Source organism: Nannospalax galili, unplaced genomic scaffold, assembly GCF_000622305.1.
Source record: "Nannospalax galili isolate Female #2095 unplaced genomic scaffold, S.galili_v1.0 scaffold611, whole genome shotgun sequence".
In the NCBI taxonomy this organism is placed as follows: domain Eukaryota; kingdom Metazoa; phylum Chordata; class Mammalia; order Rodentia; family Spalacidae; genus Nannospalax; species Nannospalax galili.
This window is the reverse complement of record NW_008330486.1, coordinates 2,196,214-2,214,906: the sequence shown is the minus strand read 5'-3', so window position 1 is coordinate 2,214,906 and position 18,693 is coordinate 2,196,214. Positions and strand designations below refer to the sequence as shown.

Here is an 18,693-nt window from a genome sequence, read left to right as displayed (position 1 = left end):
TTGACTTTTTTTTCCTCGTAAATGCTGGCGGTTCTTCACCCGGCTTTGTTGCTTTACTTACTCTTCTGACTCAGGGTAGAGAACAGACTTGTATGTGATATGGCACCTTCTTACCATAGCTATGCCATGTTAAAGTTTAGGCTGACTCTAGCCACTGAAATTATCAGGCAGTTGGCTCAGGGTATGGGAACACACCTCTGCAGGACCCCAGTTGTTTTGGGAACAGGTCAGTGTGTCCCAGAGTGCACCTCTAATTGCAGATTTATGGCTTCTGTAGGTTATGCTTGGTTTGCTTCTTCAAAATAGTAATTCTGCTTAATAGAATAGAAATTGTTAAGGGGGCTTTGCACCTGTAAGCTTGGGAACTTAAAATTTTCACCCCTGGTTATAGTTTCTCTGTATAAAAGCTTACCCTAGGGGTGGCTCAGGGCTACACACTTGGGTTCCGACACCATTGTGTAGTTGCTGGCAAGCAAAGACTTTCATTTGGCAAAACTTTGTCTGGGGAAGCACCTCACAACATGTAAAAGAGTCAGGAAAGACAGTGCATGGATAGTAGAACCTGGACACAGCTACCCTCAAGAGAAGCCACCGTGGGGGGCTGAGGAGATGGCTCAATCAGTAAAGCATCTGCCTTACAAGCATAAGGACCTGAATTTGGATCTCCAGAACCACATAAAAGCCTGGAGCAGTAGCAGGTTGTTAGAAGCCTGGAGCAGATAGGCAGGTTCTTAGAAGCTTGAAGGTTAGCTGGCCTGGCCTACACGGCAGAGTTCCCAGCCAATGAGACCCTGTCTCAAACCATAAAAGGTGCAAGGCAAGGCACCAGAGGACTGATACCCAAGGCTATTCTTATGATCTCTACCAGTGCTTGAGTGCACGCGCACATGCACACACACACACACACACACACACACACACACACACACACACATGGAAAGCAACTGTGGTGAGGTGATACAACTGTAGATAATATAGGATTCAGGGTCCATGGGAGGGAAAGCAAGACTGAGTTTTCTCTCCTGTCATAACAGGCCTGAGGGAGACTTTACATCTTGACAACCAGGAGAGGCTCTTGGGAGAAGAATGGGAAGGCAGAGGAGACTTTACATCTTGATAACCAGGAGAGGCTCTTAGGAGAAAAATGGGAAGGTAGAGTTAACTCCAGGAAGGGGAAAGATCAACACTGCATGTTCATAACCAGCCCAAAGCTTTGCTCAGATCACAGGCTCCAGACACTTCCCCTGCCACTCTATTGAGGTTCCTCCTGCTACATCCTTACACATGCAGGGTAACTTACCAACCGATTTTCATCAAACACTTCAAAACGAAGCCGGTGCTGCTGAGGATGGACCTAAGTAAGAAGAGCACAGCCTTTAAAAACAGTGTATCAATCCACGATACCAAGAAACATATCAAAATGTAAACACTTGTGATCCAGTTATGTAACTGAAGTCACATGAAAGATTGCACAAGAGCGGGCCGTCCTGATCACCCATGTTTTAACAGTTTGTTTGTAACAGCAAAGTAGATTTCATTGCTTATTTTTCTAAAACAGAATGAAAAGAAGTAAAATGTCTAAAAATTATTCAAATATTTTCAAAAATGTAGAAAATGGAGGGCTAGAGAGATGGCTCAGCAGTTAAGAGCACTGGCTGTTCCTGCAGAGGATCCAAGTTCAGTTCCCACCTTTGATGTGGCAGCTAACAACCCTCTGTAACTACAGTTCCTCTTCCTGCCCCTTCAGGTACTGTATGCATGTGGTGAACTTATACACATGCAGGCAAATAATCACAGCCATTAAATAAATAATAAATAAATAAGTAAATAAATTTTAGAACTTTTAAAATGTAGACTACACTTTAACTTCTATGATTGGGCTTTACTTATTTTTTATTTCAACATTTAGAATGACACAAAATGAATGTGGATTTTACAAAAAACATACATTCTGAGTCCTTTTAGTATTGACTTCATCTAGAATATACAAGCAGTTAAAGGTTGACTATGACATAGAGTATATGGCATTTAAAAGTATAGAATTACAGAGTTTTCACTTACTATTTAGGTTTTGTAGTACATGGATAATTTTGTTGTATTTTTCAAAGATAACGTCTTCCAATTTTGCTGAAACATTTCAATATCCAGTTAAAATCTACTTATCAAGCACACAAAATCTCTTTTTGTTTGTTTGTTTGTTTGGTCTTTTTGAGACAGGGTCTCCCTGTAGGTCCAGCTGGCCTGGAACATGCCACCACACCCAGCCTATTACTTTCTTTCTATATCAGAGGTGATGTTACATAAAAATACATTTAGGAGGGAGCTGGGGAGATGGCTCAGTAGGTAAAGTTCTTGCTGTGCCAGTATGAAAACCTGAGCTTTGAATTCCCAACACCCACCAAAAAGTTGGGGATGGCAGCATGCATCCATAACACCAGTGCAGGCTGGGATAGGCAGATACTGGAGATTTGCTGACTGGCCAGTCTAGTTGAAATAGTGAGCTTTGGGTTCAGTGAGAGACTCTGTCTCAAAAAGTAAGATGGAGCTGGGCGTAGTGGTGCACACCTTTAATCCCAGCAGAGGCAGAGGTAGAGGCAGAGGCAGAGGCAGGCGGATCTCTGTAAGTTCAAGGCCAGCCTGGTCTACATAGTGAGTTCCAGCCCAGCTGGGGCTACAGGGAGACCCAAAAAAAAAAAAAAAAAAAAAAAAAAAAAAAAAAAAGTAAGATGGAGAGTGACAGAAGATATTTGTTGACCTCTGGCCTCCATGTGTGCACATACGGAGGCATGCCCACACATATATACCATACACAAATATATTTAGGTTGGACTTTTTCAATATAATACATATATTACATTGAACCCTGAAATATTTTTAAAATATTTTATTACTTTTAGTTTTATGTGTATGAGTGTATTGCCTGCATGTATATAAGTGCACCTGTGTCATGCAATGCTCGAGGAGGTTAGAAGAGGGCGTCACATCCTCTGAAACTGGAGTTATGGATAGTTGTTAGCTGCCATGAGGGTGCTGGAAACCAAACCCAGGTCCTCTGCAAGAGCAGTTAGTGCTCTTAATCACTGAGTCATCTCTCCAGCCCCAAACACTGTAATATTTTTTAAAAGTTTTATTTTTTATTTTTATTTTTATTTTATATATATATTTTTTGTCTTTTTGAGACAGGGTCTTCCTGTAGCCCCAGCTGGCCTGGAACTCACTATGTAGACCAGGCTGGCCTTGAACGCACAGAGATCCGCCTGCCTCTGCCTCCCTAGTGCTGGGATTAAAGGCATGTGCCACCACATCCGGCTATTATTATTATTTTTATTTTATGTGTATGTGTATATTGCCTGCATGTAGGTAAGTGCACCCATGTCGTGCAATGCCTGTGGAGGTCAGAAGAAGCTGTCGGATCCCCTGGGACTGGAGTTACAGACTGTTGTTAGCTGCCATGTGGGAGCTGGGATTCGAACCCGGGTCTTCTGCAAGAATAACCAGTGTTCTTAACCACTGAGCCATCTCTCTAGCCCCAACACTGCAATATTTTAAAGCTTTGGTATGCATGTCAAAAGCACTGATGGCTTTCATTTTTAAAATTTTCAGTTGTGTGTATGTGTGTCTATGTGTGGATTTGTGAACATGTGTGAAAGTTCCCACAAAGGACTAAGGCCTTGGATCCCATGGAGCTAGAGTTACAAGTGGTTGTGTGCTGACCAACATGGATGATGAAAACTGAACTCAGATCTTCAACAAGAACAGAATGTGCTCTTAACCACTGAGCTCTGTCTCCAGCCCCAGTTTTTAAAGTTCTATGTATGTCACAAGATTTTGCAAAGGACTGTCTTCCACCAGCCAGACCATGGACAGCCGCCTTCTTCCCAAGCTTGGTTGCACCTGCTTGCCTAGGATCATCACAGCTAAGCTGCTGACTATTATGCTCCACAAGAAAGGAGGGGCAGGGAGAGTCAGCCACACCTCCCAACCAACCAGTCAGCCCTAGTTGTACAAGGGGAGGTGCTAAGGGTATATAAGCTAAGGAAGTGGAGGGGAGGCTCTCACCATTTTGTGCAGCTGTGGGCAAGTCACCAACCACACTTGGATGAAGACACTGCTGTGCAACCTTAGGAGAGCACACACTCTTCTGTAAGTAAACCCTCATTCATTGCTCTCTAAGTAAGTCCAGAAAACTCACTGTTTTTTTTTTCAGGCTGTAGATGGGTGAAATTGTACCTTGGTTTGTTGTTGTGATCAAGGGAGGAGGGGGTGAACATTGTTTACACCTCCCAGAAGGAACTTTAGTTACACAGGGCTATCTGGATACTTAATCTAGGATCCACCCTCTCCCTTCTCAGAATATACTAATTTTATGTACAGGGAAATGCAGATCACCACATTGCACAACTTTTGAGGGGACTTGTTAATTTTGGAATTAAAAGTCTATCACAGTCAGCGACACACATCCCTAACTGTTCAGCTCAATAACTTTTTATATGCACGTCACCATCCAGATCAAGACATCAACTATTCCATCTGGGTGTTGCTTTCTCCATGAAGAGTAGTATCTTCCAGAAGTAGACAGCATGTACTTCCTCAATATACCTAACAAGACATCTCTCACCCTTGGGGTGACCAGTCACTGAATGAGACTTCAGAGAGGTTTTCAAAAGGGGCTGACTTAACTACAGTTTCCCCTTCCTGTCTAGAATCTGGTTAGGATAGTTGGTATTCCTGAAGCTGTATTGTAAGTATAGAATCCAGTCAGGGACTGGACACTGTGGAGACAGAAAAACAGTGTAAGATAATCTCCGTGTGTATGTGTGTGGGGGTGGGGGGACTGTCGCATGTATCCCAGGGTGGCCTCCAACTCACTGTGTAACCTAGGATGACCTTGAACTTCTGATCCTCATGCCTCCACCTCCCTAGTGCTGGGATTATACGAATTCGCCACTCCACCTGATTTGTGTGGTGCTGGAGTCAAACTCAGGGTTTCATGCATGCTAGGCAAGCACTCTACCATTGAGCTAAATCTCCATCCGTGTGTATATATGGGGCTTGAGTGATGGGCTGAAGCGGGATGTGTAGAGAGAAGGTGTTTTATGTGGACAGATCTTGGCATATGTAAACATTTTGGAAAGATTAGTAATTGCTGAATGGAACTGACTTTGGGAAATACTGCCTGTTTGATGCACTTTGGTAGAGGGTCAGAACAATTTACAGCGCCACTCAAAAGCTGTTCCCTAAGACAGAAGATAAAATCCAGACACTGGAGCACAGAATGACCCTTCATGACCTGAGTTCACTCTGCCTTCCTGTCCTCATCTGCATCCATGGCCCTCCCAGCACAAACATACACAGCTGATACTCTGCTCCCTCTAGAAACTCTGGCCTCGCTGTTTCCTGCATTTTCTGATCTGTACTTGCATCCACACTAAGGTCCTTCCACAAGCAACACCTTCGCTCTGTGCGTCCACCTTCAACACATCATTAAAGCCCCACTCAGATGCCAACCATCCCTGAAGCCCAACTCCCTGTTCACATCTAGCTTATCATAGCCTTTACTAGCTTTAGTCTTTTATTAAAGTTAATTGGGTTTATGTGCTATCTCCCTACTGAACAAAAAACACTAGTATACACTGCTTTTGTTTTCCACAGTCATACAATAAACCTTAAAATATAATTTTACATGTATAATGTAAACAGTAGTTTGAAATGGTGACCTTCAGTTCAGCACACATCCTCTCCTTCCTGAGATTCCATTTAAGTCACAGGAGTTTGTAAAGGACATAAAATTTTACAGGAGCAATAAAACAAGAACAGCAGCAGCCACGTGCAGTTTCAGTAGTCTCCTTGTAGACAGAGAAGGCAGAGGCACGTCAGTGAAGGCCAGAGCAAGAGAAAGATGAAGACCATCTGCGTTAGTTTCACTCCTGTTGGCTGTGATAAAGTACCCTGGCAAAAAGCAACTTGGGGGAGAAAGGGTCTAGTCTGCTTACAATGACAGGTTATAGTTCATCATTTAGGGTAAATGAAGACAGGAACCCAAGCATCTAGTCACGTCATATCCACAGAGAAGAGCAGACAGAAAAAAAAAATGCATGTGTGCTTCCAGTGCTTAGCTTGCTCTCTCTACTTATACAGTCCAGGATCCCCTGCCTAGGGAATGGTACTACCCACACTGCACTGGGTCTTCTCACATCAATTAACAATCAAGACCATCTGCACAGGTCAACCCAATGTAAACAACCCCTCATTGAGACTCTCTTCCAAGGTGATTTTAGGCTGTGACAAATTAACAAAGCTGCCATCATGCCAGCCAGAGAATGCAGTGTTGAAGTGAGGGTGTGGCTTTCACAAAAGAGAGATGGCCTCAGGTAATACCCTAAGCTCTGGATGGTCATGCATACACATGCATACATGGATGCACACTCCATTAGTTGAGATTTTCTCTTTGTATCTGATTTCAGGAAGGGTCACTTTTTTTTTTTTTTTTGGTCTTTTTGACACAGGGTCTCCCTGTAGCCCCAGCTGTCCTGGAACTCACTTTTAATACACAAAATATAAATGGCAATGTAAAATGTGATTGTTGAATGTTTGTTTTTTATATACAGAAGCAATACATACTTTTCTTATTTTATCACTGTTAAGCATAACTAGATCATCAGAAATCATAGCTGAACAGAGATATCCCCCCCCAAAGAAAATGAAATAGCTAAGAAAAAACAGTTATCAAAACTGTAAGTAGCATCCTTAGACATGTTTAGAACAGTCTTACAACCACAAAACACAAAACACGACCTAAAGAATGAGAATTGGGGCCTGAAGAGATGGCTCAGCAGTTAAGAGCACTGGCTGCTCTTGCAGAGGACCCGGGGCTGGTTCCTAGCACACACATGGTGGCTAATAACCACCTGTAACTCCAGTTCTAGGGGATCTGATGCCCTCTTCTGGCCCCCTTGGGCACTGCCCATATATGGTGTACATGCATACATGCAGGCAAACACTCATACATATAAAATAAAAGTAAATAAATCTTTAAAAAATAATAATTAACCAGGTGTGGTGGTACATGCCTTTAATCCCATCACTCAGGAGACAGGCACAAGCAGATCTCTGAGCCTTCAAAACCAACCTTGTCTACATAGCAAGTTTCAGGCCTACTGGGGCTACATAGTGAGACCATGTCTCAAACAAACAAACAAGCAAACAAACAAATAAACCAAAAGAATGAGAATTACTGGAGAGCAAAGAGGAGGAGTTAGGGCACTTTAAAGACAGCTGGATTCAAATAGAAGGAGTTTAAGGTAAATTTGTGAAAGTCTCTCAAAATGCAGGAAAAAAATGCTAAGCCAAAGAAAAATATGAGAAAATAGACTTTCCGGGGCTGAAGAGATGGATCAGCAGTTAAGAGCACTGGCTACTCTTGCAGAGGATCTGGGTTGGATTCCCAGCACCCACATGGCGGCTAACAACCATCCGTAACTCAGGTTCTAGGGGATCTGACTTCTGCAAGCATTGCATGACACGGATGCACTCACACACATGCAAGCAATACACTCATACACATAAAAAGAACATAAATCTAAAAAAATAAATTTTAAAAACAGGCTTTTTGAACAGATTCAAATGGGGGGATTAAGCATTTGCCTACAGAGGGTGGAAAAATACAACTGACAGGCCAAATTGAACTGGTCATTTATTTTTATTATGGACCCATTATACAAGAATTACCACATTTTATCTATGTATGCATCTGTAATGTATGTGTGTGTGCACGTGTGTGGCAGTATACTCACCCATACTACGTGTGTGGAGGCCAGAGGGTGATGTCAAGTGTCTTCCTCAATCCTTCCCTCTCCCCCTTATTTCTTGAGATAAGGTATCTCACTGAACTCAAGAGGTCCCCATCTTGGCTAGGCTGACTGACCAGCAAGACTCCGGGACCTCAGTGCCATCAGCACTGGGGTTAGAGGTGTGTGCCACCATGCCCAGCAAGAACTTCCCTTTACTTACTTGTTTTTTTTTTTTTTGTCTTTTTGAGACAGGGTCTCCTTGTAGCCCCAGCTGGCCTGTAACTCACTATGTAGACCAGGCTGGCCTTGAACTCACAGAGATCTGCATGCCTCTGCCTCCTGAGTGCTGGGATTAAAGGCGTGTGCCACCACGCCCGGCTGTCTGTTTTTTGAGACAGGGTCTCACTAGTTAGCCTTGGCTGGTATGGAATTCTCTATGTAGGCCTGGCTGGGCTCAAGTTCATAGAGATCCACTTACTTCTACCTCCCCTGCTGGGATTAAAGGTGTGGGTTACCATTCCTGGCTGAGAATTTTTATTATATTAAAAATGGGTTTATTGTGTCTGTCTATATGTTTGAGCCAGGGTCTTGCTATGTTGCCATGTTAATCCCAAAATCCTCGGTTCAAGTGATTCTGCTGCCTCAGCTCTTAAATAGCTGGGATTACAGGTGTATCATCAGTCTGCTCTTCGGTTGTTGTTTGCTTTGTTGATATAGAGTAGCCCAGGCTGGCCTCAAACTAACCATAAAGTAGAGGTTAGCCTTAAACGTCTGGTTCTCCTGGCTCCACCTCCTCTATGCTGGGATTATAGGCATGCAGTGTCATTCTACACATAAACTCACATTCTAAATGCATATATATAAATACCTACACTCAAGCCTTGATTTTTCTTCCTGGCTCCAAACACCTAAATTTTAAAAAATATTTTTATTTATTATTTTTATTTTATGTGTAAACGAGTATATTGCCTGCATGTATGTGAGTGCACCTGTGTCGTGCAATGCCGCGGAGGTCAGAAGAGGGCTTTGGATTGCCCTGGAACTGGAGTTGAGGATGGTTAGTAGCTGCCATGTGGGTGCTGGGAATCGAATCCAGGTCTTCTGCAAGAGCAGTCAGTGGTCTTAACTGCTGAGCCATCTCTCCAGCCCCATAAACACCTAAATTTTTAATGATCTGGCCCTTTAAGAAAAGTTTGTTGGATTAAGGGAAATTGCTCAGTCAGTAAAGTGCTTTCTTGCATGTGTGAGGACTTGAGTTCAGTCCCCAGAAGCCATGTGAGAAAGCCAGGGGAGGTGGGGTGTGCTTCTAATTCCAGCACAAGGGAGAGGGAAGTGGGCAGATTCCTGGAACTCAGTGGCCAGCCAGCCTTGCCTAACCGGCATGCGCCAGACCAGTGAGAGATCCTGTACCAATAAAAAAGGTGGATGATGCTAAGGAACAACACCCAGGGTGTCCTCTGGTATATGCACACACATATACATGCATGTGTTCTTATATACACGTGTACCTGAGCACACATATGTGCATACACAAATGCATGCACACATGCTTGCGTGTGCGTGTGCATGCCCCACCCTAAGACATTTACTTTGTATAGCTATTAAGTCTCCCACCTATCTAGAATGGTACTGGGTAAGGACATCAATAGGAGATGAGAGAAGTCATTTAAAGCATTTTCTGATTCTGTGATTTCACAAAGAACTCTTATTAAAGACTTAAAATCCATTGAGGCAATACTGCATCCAACTAGTTGGAATCTAGGGCTAGAAATAAAAGCAGTGGTAAGGTGCTTGTCTAGCATAAGAAAGGCCCTAAATTCAATCCCCAGTAAAAGACACACACACACACACACACACACACACAAACTCACAAAACTCTCCCCACAAAAGAATCCAGTCCAACTAACTGGAATCCCAAAGTAATATATAAACAAAGGGAAGAAAGGGACTTAGGGAAATTATTCACACAAAAACTTTTCAGATCTGAAGAGATAAAGAGTAGTCTTTAGATTGAAATTCTTACTAAAGATTCACACAACAAGGCATATTACTGTGTAATTTTAGAGGTTTATTTTTTTCTGGATGTTTCATAAGCTTCCTGAGTCTTTTTTTAAAAAATATTTTATTATTTTTATTTTATGTATATGTGTGTATGCCTGCATATAGGTAAGTGCACCCATGTTGTACAATGCCTGCAGAGGACAGAAGAGGCTGTCAGATCCCTGGAACTGGAGTTACGGACAGCTGCTAGCTGCCATGTGGGTGCTGGGATTCGAACCTGGGTCTTCTGCAATAAAAGTCAGTGTTCTTAACTGCTGCACTATCTCTCCAGTTCCACTGTGTAATTTTAAAGCACTAAAATAGGGGCTGGAGAGATGACTCAGTGGTCAAGAGTTCATACTAATCTTGAGGACCCAAGATCAGTTCCCAGTACCCACATCAGGTGGCTCATGACCACATGTAACTCCAACTCCAGGGGATCTAACACCCTCTTCTGGACTCTGAAGGCACCTGCACTCACATGTGCGTATACCCATACATAGACAAACACACACACATAATTAAAAATAAAATAGATCTTTATAAGATACTAGGATAAAGGTCATTATTGAGGTTTTCAGAGGGCAGGGGGACACAGAATCAATTTTCAATGGCAATCCCTTCATTTTACTGAACAAAAATTATATCCCATTTAGAATCTTATGAGCAGACAAGCATAAGTAGATGGTTTACTCAAATTGGAAATTAACTTGGGACATGAATATATAAACTATTCAACTAGATGGGAATAATTACAATAATAAACAGGAATGGGCTGAGGATGTAGCTCAGTAGTAGAGTGCCAGCCTCACATGCATGAAGCCCTAGGTTCCATCTCTAGCATCATGTATTCTAGGCATGGCAGCACATGCTTAAAACCTCAGCACTCAGGAGATGGAGGCAGGAGGGTGAGGAATTCAAGATCATCCCTGGCTACACAGTAAGTATGAGGCCAGCCTGGAACAAGGGAAAAATGGCTTCTTCTAACAAACAGGGAAGGAGGGAAACAGACACCAGATTTGTTACTTTTCATTATAAGCCCCTTTATAATATGCATTTCCTCTTTTGTATGTATTTATCCATGTGTGTATGCTTGTTCTCATGTGTGGCACATGTGGACAATGCCACACATGCACATGTATGGATGTGTCAGGAGGCCCAAGGTTGACATATGGTCTTTCTCAATCATTTCCTACCTTATTCTTTGAAGCAAGGTCTCTCAGTTGAACCCAAGCTCTCTGATAGAACTACTCTAGCTAGTTAGCTTGCTCCAGAGAGCTCATCTCTGCCTCCAAAGTGTAGGGGATTACCACATCTATTATGCAGTAACATGGATTCTTGCTCAGCAAGCACTTTACCACTGAGCCATCTCCCCAGTCCTATATTATTTATTTCTAAACTATGTACAGTATTTTGATGAAATTTTTAAAATTTTATTAAAAACAGGAGTAAAGCTAGAGAAACAGAGTTAACAAATACAGAGTTGACAAGGTCATATTTAAAGGAAAGGAGATGGAGAGAGAGCTCATTAAGAGCATTTTCTGCTCTTGCAGAGGACCCAGGTTTGAGTCCCAACACCCACATCAGATGGCTCACAACCAGCTGAAATTCCAGTTCCGGAGATCTGATGCTTTCTTCTAGCCTTGATAGGCAATGCAAGTATGTGGTGTACATACAAACAAGCAGGCATACACACACACACATACATAAAAATAAAAATAAAGTAAAGGAGTAAAAACCAAAAATAAAAATACCAGTGATAGGACCATTCTTTTTTCTTGGTGTTTTCAGTTTATATAGCCTTTGCCCCTCCCCCCACATGAAGATAAGGTTGGGTGGGAGGGGTAACTGACTCCCCCTCAACTCCTTGATGAGCATGGGAAGGAAGTGTGACTACAGTTTGCCAGCGGTTGAATAAGACCATATTTTAAAAAGATAAGGTGCTGCCTGTCCCCTTGATCATGGAGACTCCAACAAAGGGACTTGAACCAGTGTCCAGTCTACAAACAGGAGGGTCAACACAGAGGAAACATTTCCTCCATGCTTCCAAGTGAAGACCGCCACAGTTGAGCAGGACCTTTGACTTACCTTCACATAGATGGAACTGGTAAAAGAAAGGAGCCAGGGGCTCCTCCCAAGCCCATGTGACCCCTGAGGAACAGATCCTCAAATGACCTTAAGAGTAAAAATAAATTTGTTTATCTGGGCCAACTATATGGTCTTAAACACCCAAAAGGAAAGTATAACCAAAGATTAAAGGGATCAATATAATTCTTTAAGAGTCCACGTGTACAGCTAAAAGCTACATAACAAACAACAATGCCAGACAGGAGATACCTTCCTTTGAGTTGTTGGCCACGGTGGCCTAAGAGACTCCTAGACAGTAACCCAGGATAGAACTGGGAAAATGAACAGCAGACCCCAATCTTTTCTAAAGGACTATTGGCAACTGATTGCTGCTAGATGAGGAACAGCTGGTCTTCCTAAAACAAGGACCTCTAGATAGGCTGACTAGATTCAGCAGATGGACAAGCACTGGAGAACGGCTGGGGGTGCCAACAACACAGTGGACAGTAACTGGGATGACAGAGTATATGGGCTCCAGTGAGGGGGGGGCTATGGGAGGGTGCCATTTGGGATGTGGGTATATAGATGAATAAGACTGTTTGGGATGTTCTTTATGAGATACACACAAAAAAATCAACAAATAAAAAATGAGTTATATTTGAGGAAGAAGCATAAAAATTTGCTTCATGTTAATTAATAGAGGTAAAACACATACCATTGAAATCTACTCAATGATTTCATATCCATGCTCAGGCGGATCTCAGAAAGTAACCAACGGTGACTAGTAATAATCAGATATATAGAGATTACAGAAGCATGTGCAAATATCTAAGTGTTAGTAGCATTAAAAATGAGTTTTTCTCAGCAGTTAAGAACATTGGCTGTTCTTGCATAAGACCCGGGTTCAAATCCCAGCACCCACATGACAGCTAACAACTGTCCGTAACTCCAGTCCCAGGGGATCCAACAGCCTCTTCTGACCTCTGCGGGCATTGAACGACACAGGTGCACTTACCTACATGCAGGCAATATACGAATACACATAAAATAAAAATATAAGATTTTTTTTAAAATGAGTTTTTCTGTATGAAACAGTATATTTTAAAGTAACACCAGTTCCAGGGGATCTGATGCCCTCTTCTGGCCTCCATGGGCATTGCATGCATGTGGTGTACATACACACATGCAGGCAAAACACTCAAACATATTTAAAAAAAGTGACATACAATAGAATATTATTCAACCTTAAGGAAGGAAGGAAGGAAGGAAGGAAGGAAGGAAGGAAGGAAGAAAGAAAGAAAGAAAGAAAGAAAGAAAGAAAGAAAGAAAGAAAGAAAGAACCATTCTTTGCAACAATATGAATGAACTCTTGAGACTTGATGAATGAAATAAGCCAGTCCTACAAAAACAAATCCTTAGGATCACACTTCCTCAACCTGCCTGACACTCAGAGTATATAATGGTGGTTACCAGGGGCTGTGAGGACAGGAAAGTAGGAAGTTGTTCAGCAGTAATAATATTTCAGTAAGATGAGTAAATTCTAGAGATCTTCCATTTATCACAGTACCTACAGGTAACAATATTGTATTTCATACTGACATTCAGAGGTTAGAGAACTGTTCTAATTGATCCTCCAAAATGTGGAGGACAGAGGACTGTTTTGGGAGGTATTAGATTTATTTTTAACTTCAATTATGGTGATACTGTCACAGGTGTATTCACACATTTAAACCCTACAAACTGCATATATTAAATATGTGTAGCTTTGTTCACAACTGCATCTCAATAAAATGGTTAAAAATATTTAAACACCTTTCTAATTTGATGTGGTAACTCAATGGAAGAATTTGTGCTTAGTAGGCACATGGTCCCAAGTTTGAACACAAGCACCAGAAAAAGCAGTGGGGGGGGCAGTATTGGGGGCTGGAGAGATGGGTCTGCAATTAAGCGTGTATATTGCATTGCAGAGGACCTCAGTTTGGTTTCCAGAACCCACACTGGATAGCTCACAACTGCCTGTAACTCCAGCCGCAGGGGATCCAATACCTCTGGCTTTCTTGGACACCTGCACTCGTGTACACACACACACACACACACACACACACACACACAAATATAAATAATAAATAAATCTTAAAAGAGGTCTGTCCTTAGTAAGCTATCACAATGTTATTATGAAGTTATTTATAATATTCTCTCACCATGTTTTTAAATGTATGTGGTGTAGGCTGGAGAGATGGCTCAGTGGTTAAGAGCTTTAGCTGCTCTTGCAGAGGACCCAGATTTGGTTCCCAGCACCCACATGGTAGCCTACAACTGTCCATAATTCCAGTTCATGGAATCAAAGGCCCTTTTCTGACCTCTGTAGGCATTGCATGGCATGAATATACATGCAAGCAAAACACAAACACAATTTTTTTTTCAACTAAAAAATTTAAAAATAAAGTGTGTGGTGCTCCCCACTCCCACTTGTGACACTGGTCCACTGGTCATGTAGTTTTGGTCCACTCTCTACTGATTTTTCTACTCTTATTTCCTTTCACTTTTTAAAAGCAACACAGAAGTTTAGATAATTGATTTTAAATATTTTAAAATTTATATTTATTTTTATTTTTTATTCTTGTCTTTTTTGAGACAGGGTCTCCCTGTAGCTCCAGCTGGCCAGGAACTTGCTATGTAGACCAGGCTGCCCTCAATCTCACAGAGATCTTCCTGCTGGGATTCAAGGCGTGCACCACCACACCTGGCAGATTTTCATTTTTAATTATGTGTATGAGCATATGGGTATTACACATGAATATAGTACCCACAGAGGTCAAAGATTTTGAATCCCCTGGACCTGGAGTTACAGGCAATTGTGAGCCACCCAATGTGGGTGCTGGGAACTGAACTCGGGTTTTCTGCAAGAGTAGTACGCATTCTCCTGAGCCATCTCTCCAGCTCCAAATCTTTGTTTTTATAGAGGTACATAAAGGTACAATTCTACCTAAGCTCTGAATGAACTGCTTCCCACATTTTGCTCTACTTTACAAAACGTTTTCTAATTTCTATTTTGTTTTCTTTTTTGAACCAAGGATTATTTAAAAGCATGTTGATTAATTTTCAAGTGCAGATTTTTCAGATATATGTACATTGCTGAGTTCTAATTTAAGTCGTCTGTGATCAAAGAATGTATTCTGTTGAATTACCAATCTTTTACAAGGTATTCTGATGTTTTAATGGCCCAAAGTGTGGTCCTTCCTGATGACTGTTCTACTGTATTTACAAAGAATGTATACCTCGGAGAGAGGATTGCTGCATCTCCCAACCTTCTGCAGAGAAGCTTCCTTATACAGCAGATGCTGGTTAACACAGAGAACTGCAACCGGCCAGCATGCAGAGCATAAAATGCTACAGAGTGCTTATCCCTGAACAGGACACCTACATCAAACTCTGCCTCCCTCGGTTCAGGGGTCACTGCAGAAGAGGGGGCAGAAAGACTGTTAGAAACATAGGTGACCACAAGGAAACAGTTTTCCAGAAAGCTGGTCAGTTACTCCTATGAACTCACAGAAATGAACAGCATGCACAAGTCTTATGCAAGCTGAAACCAGACAAAATCCTAGCGTAGACATGGAGAAGTGAGCTTTCAGGATCCATTGGCCTCTGCCCTCCAGTGCTGGAAATGCAGGTATGCACTGTCATGCCTAGCTTTTCACATGGGTGCTGGGATTTGATCTTAGGTCCTCATGCTTGCAGAGCAAGCACTCTTACCCACTAAGCAATGACACCAGACGTGACATTTTTGCTATGGTTTTTCTGTGTAGTTCCATTGAGTCTTGCCTCATCATTTTGAAGACCTAGCATTAGGTGTGTACATTATCCTTAAGTCTACTTTGGCTAACGTTGACACAACCATTAGCGTTGTGTATCTTTTTCTGTCTGTTTACAAGTTCCAATATTTATACTCAATATGTGTCTCCTATAAACATTGCTATGATTTGGGTATGAAATGGATGAAAAAATCTCTAAAATCTATAGAAAGATAGACATTCAAACAGGAAACAGAACCCAAGGAGAACTTTTCCACAATATATTACAGTTAAGTGCCAAAAATATTTAGTTGGTGGCATACACCTTTAATCCCAGCACTCAGGAAGCAGAGGCAGGTGGATCTCTGTGAGGCCAGCCTGGTCTACAGGGAGACTGTGTCTCAAAAAACAAAGCCAACAAAAAACAAAAAAACAAAAAAACAAAAACAGGGCTAGAAGGTGGTTCCGCTAGGAAAGTGTTAGCCACACAGCTTGAGGACTGAAGCTTGATTCCCAGGACCAACACAGACAGCTGGGCATGGTGGCACACACTTGATTTTTCAAAAATAGTTAATACTTTAATTTTAGTTAGTTATTTCTATGTGTGTGAATGTTTTGCCTGCATGTACTTAAATATACTACATGCATGCAATGCCCACAGAGACCAGAAGAGGGTGTGAGATCCCCCTGGAACTGGAGTTATGGACAGTTGTTAGCCACCATGTGGGTGCTAGGAACTGAACTTGAGTCTTCTGTAAGAGCAGTCAGTGCTCTTAACCACTGAGCTATCTCTCCAGTCCAATGGCCTGTCCTAGTAATCCCAATGTTGAGGAGGCACAGACAGCTGGATCCTGTCGTTTACTGGACAGCCAGTCAAGCCAAATCAATGGGCCCCAGGTCCCGTGAGAGACCCTGTTTCAAAGAATGAGGTAGATGGTGCCTGAGAGAAATGACAGCAAGTGTCCTGGCCTCCACACACACACAAGTCCGTGCACACTAGCACACACACAGCACGAGAACCAATATTAAAAGCTATCAGGGGAAACACTAACCTATAAAAGCAGAAACATCAGTTTTCTCCTCAGCAATCCCCCAAATGAGGAAAGCACAGAATGATATATTTTAATGCGTGAAAGTAAATATCTGCCAACCAAGGCTGGTATTATTCAACTTTTATGGATACCTCTCTTTTAAAACTGATGGAGAAATTAGACCATTTCAAGACAAGCACAAACTAAGGTAGCTCATGACCACAAAATCAGCACTGCAGAAGATACTTCAAGGATGACTATATACACAGGAAGAACTCTCAACACAAGAGCACAGGAAGGAATAAGTCCCATGAGCATAGATAAACAAAGGGGAGCTAGGAAGGATCCAATCATGCCCAACACAGTAAACCAGCAAACCCCTTATACTAACAGAGACAGAGTAAAACAATGGTCCAACCAACAAACAAATTTGTAGGAATTGCTAAACATCTTTCAATAGTAACCTTAATCATAAATGGCTTCAACTCACCAATAATGAGACACAGATTGGCTGACTGGTTTCAAAAAAACCTCATCTAATTATCAATTTCTAAAATTAAAAAAACCTAAAAGCAAAAAGCAAAAATAAACACACAAACGAAAACAGAGAAAACCAAAACCTCCCTGGTACATGATGGGGGCAGGGGGTTGTGTGTCAAAGACTGGAAAACAGCCTATCAAGCAAATAGAAACCAAAAGCAAGATACTCCCATATCTCATAAAGTAGGTCATATCTCATAAAGTAGAATTCAAACCAAAACTAGTCAGAAGGATTTTTTTAAAGATCACTACATATTTATAAAGGAAACAATTTATCAAGAAGATATAACAATTGTAAATATATTTACACAAACTATTGGAGCTACTAACTTAATAAAACAAACAGTAATGGACATAAAATATCCAATTGGTTCTTGCATAGTGATTTCAGTATCCCACTCTCATTTCTAGGTAGGCTATCCAACCTAAAAATCAACACAGAAATCTCCCCATACACCAATACCACAGAGTAAATGAACTAAATAGATCTATACAGAATGTTCCATTCCACAGATACAGAATAAACATTCTTCTCATGGAACCCTCCAAAAATAGACCACATGTAGGCAACAAATCAATCTTTGTCAATATAAAAGTATCAAAATAATCTCTCAGATCTTATCATATCATACTGCAATAAAAACTAGAAATCAGTGAGAAAAACTACAGAAAGAACACAAACACTTTGACACTCTTCAATTACCAGTGGGCCACTGAAGGAATCTGGGAGAAAATCAAAAGGTTTGTAGAAGCAAATAAAAAGGAAGTTACAACCTTCCAGAGCCCTTAGTTTAGCTGGGGTTGTGCTAAGGGGCAAGTTTATAGCTCTAAATGTTTACATTTAAAAACAAATCAGAAAGGGGCTGGCGAGATAGCTCAGCAAGTAGAGGCAGGGCTGTGTGCAGGACTGACAACCTCAGTTCAATCCCTGGAGCAAACAAGGTGGAGGAGAGACCTGACTCCCCAGATTTGTCCTCCAGTGTGCACTGGCATGCACATACCTACACACTCACACACGTCCATACCCCTACACATGCATACACATACACACCCATACCCCTACACACACACACACACACACACACACACACACACACACATACACACACACAAATAAATACATTTTTAAAATCAGAAAGATCTTAAATAAGTAAGTTGGGGCTGGAGAGATGGCTCAGCAGTTAAGAGAAGTGACTGCTCTTGCAGAGGACCAGGGTTCCATTCCCAGCACCCACATGGTAGCTAACAACTGACCATAACTCCAGTTCCAGGGGATCTGATGCCTTCTTCTGACCTCTGCGAGCACTGCATGACACGGGTGCTCTTACATGCAGGCAATATACTCATATACATAAAATAAAAATAATAAAATATTTTTTAAAAGATCTTAAATAGGGGCTGGAGAGATGGCTCAGCAGTTAAGAACACTGGTTG

At 41.7% G+C, this 18,693-nt stretch overlaps 1 protein-coding gene across 6 annotated transcripts in view; it reads right to left on the bottom strand.

Moving 5' to 3' along the window:
• The window catches only part of Nedd4 (NEDD4 E3 ubiquitin protein ligase), a 128,248-nt gene that overhangs the window by 92,418 nt on the left and 17,137 nt on the right, over positions 1–18,693 (bottom strand). For 3 of the 6 annotated variants that reach the window (XM_017801913.1, XM_017801918.1, XM_029570768.1), the window contains one exon: positions 1,301–1,354. The exons of 1 other annotated variant lie outside the window; for it this stretch is intronic. The gene's annotated coding sequence lies outside the window, so the exon portion shown is untranslated. Of the gene's footprint in view, positions 1–1,300; positions 1,355–2,061; positions 2,128–18,693 lie in introns of all 6 variants that reach the window. 2 more of the 6 variants (XM_029570757.1, XM_029570764.1) reach the window with 1 other exon arrangement.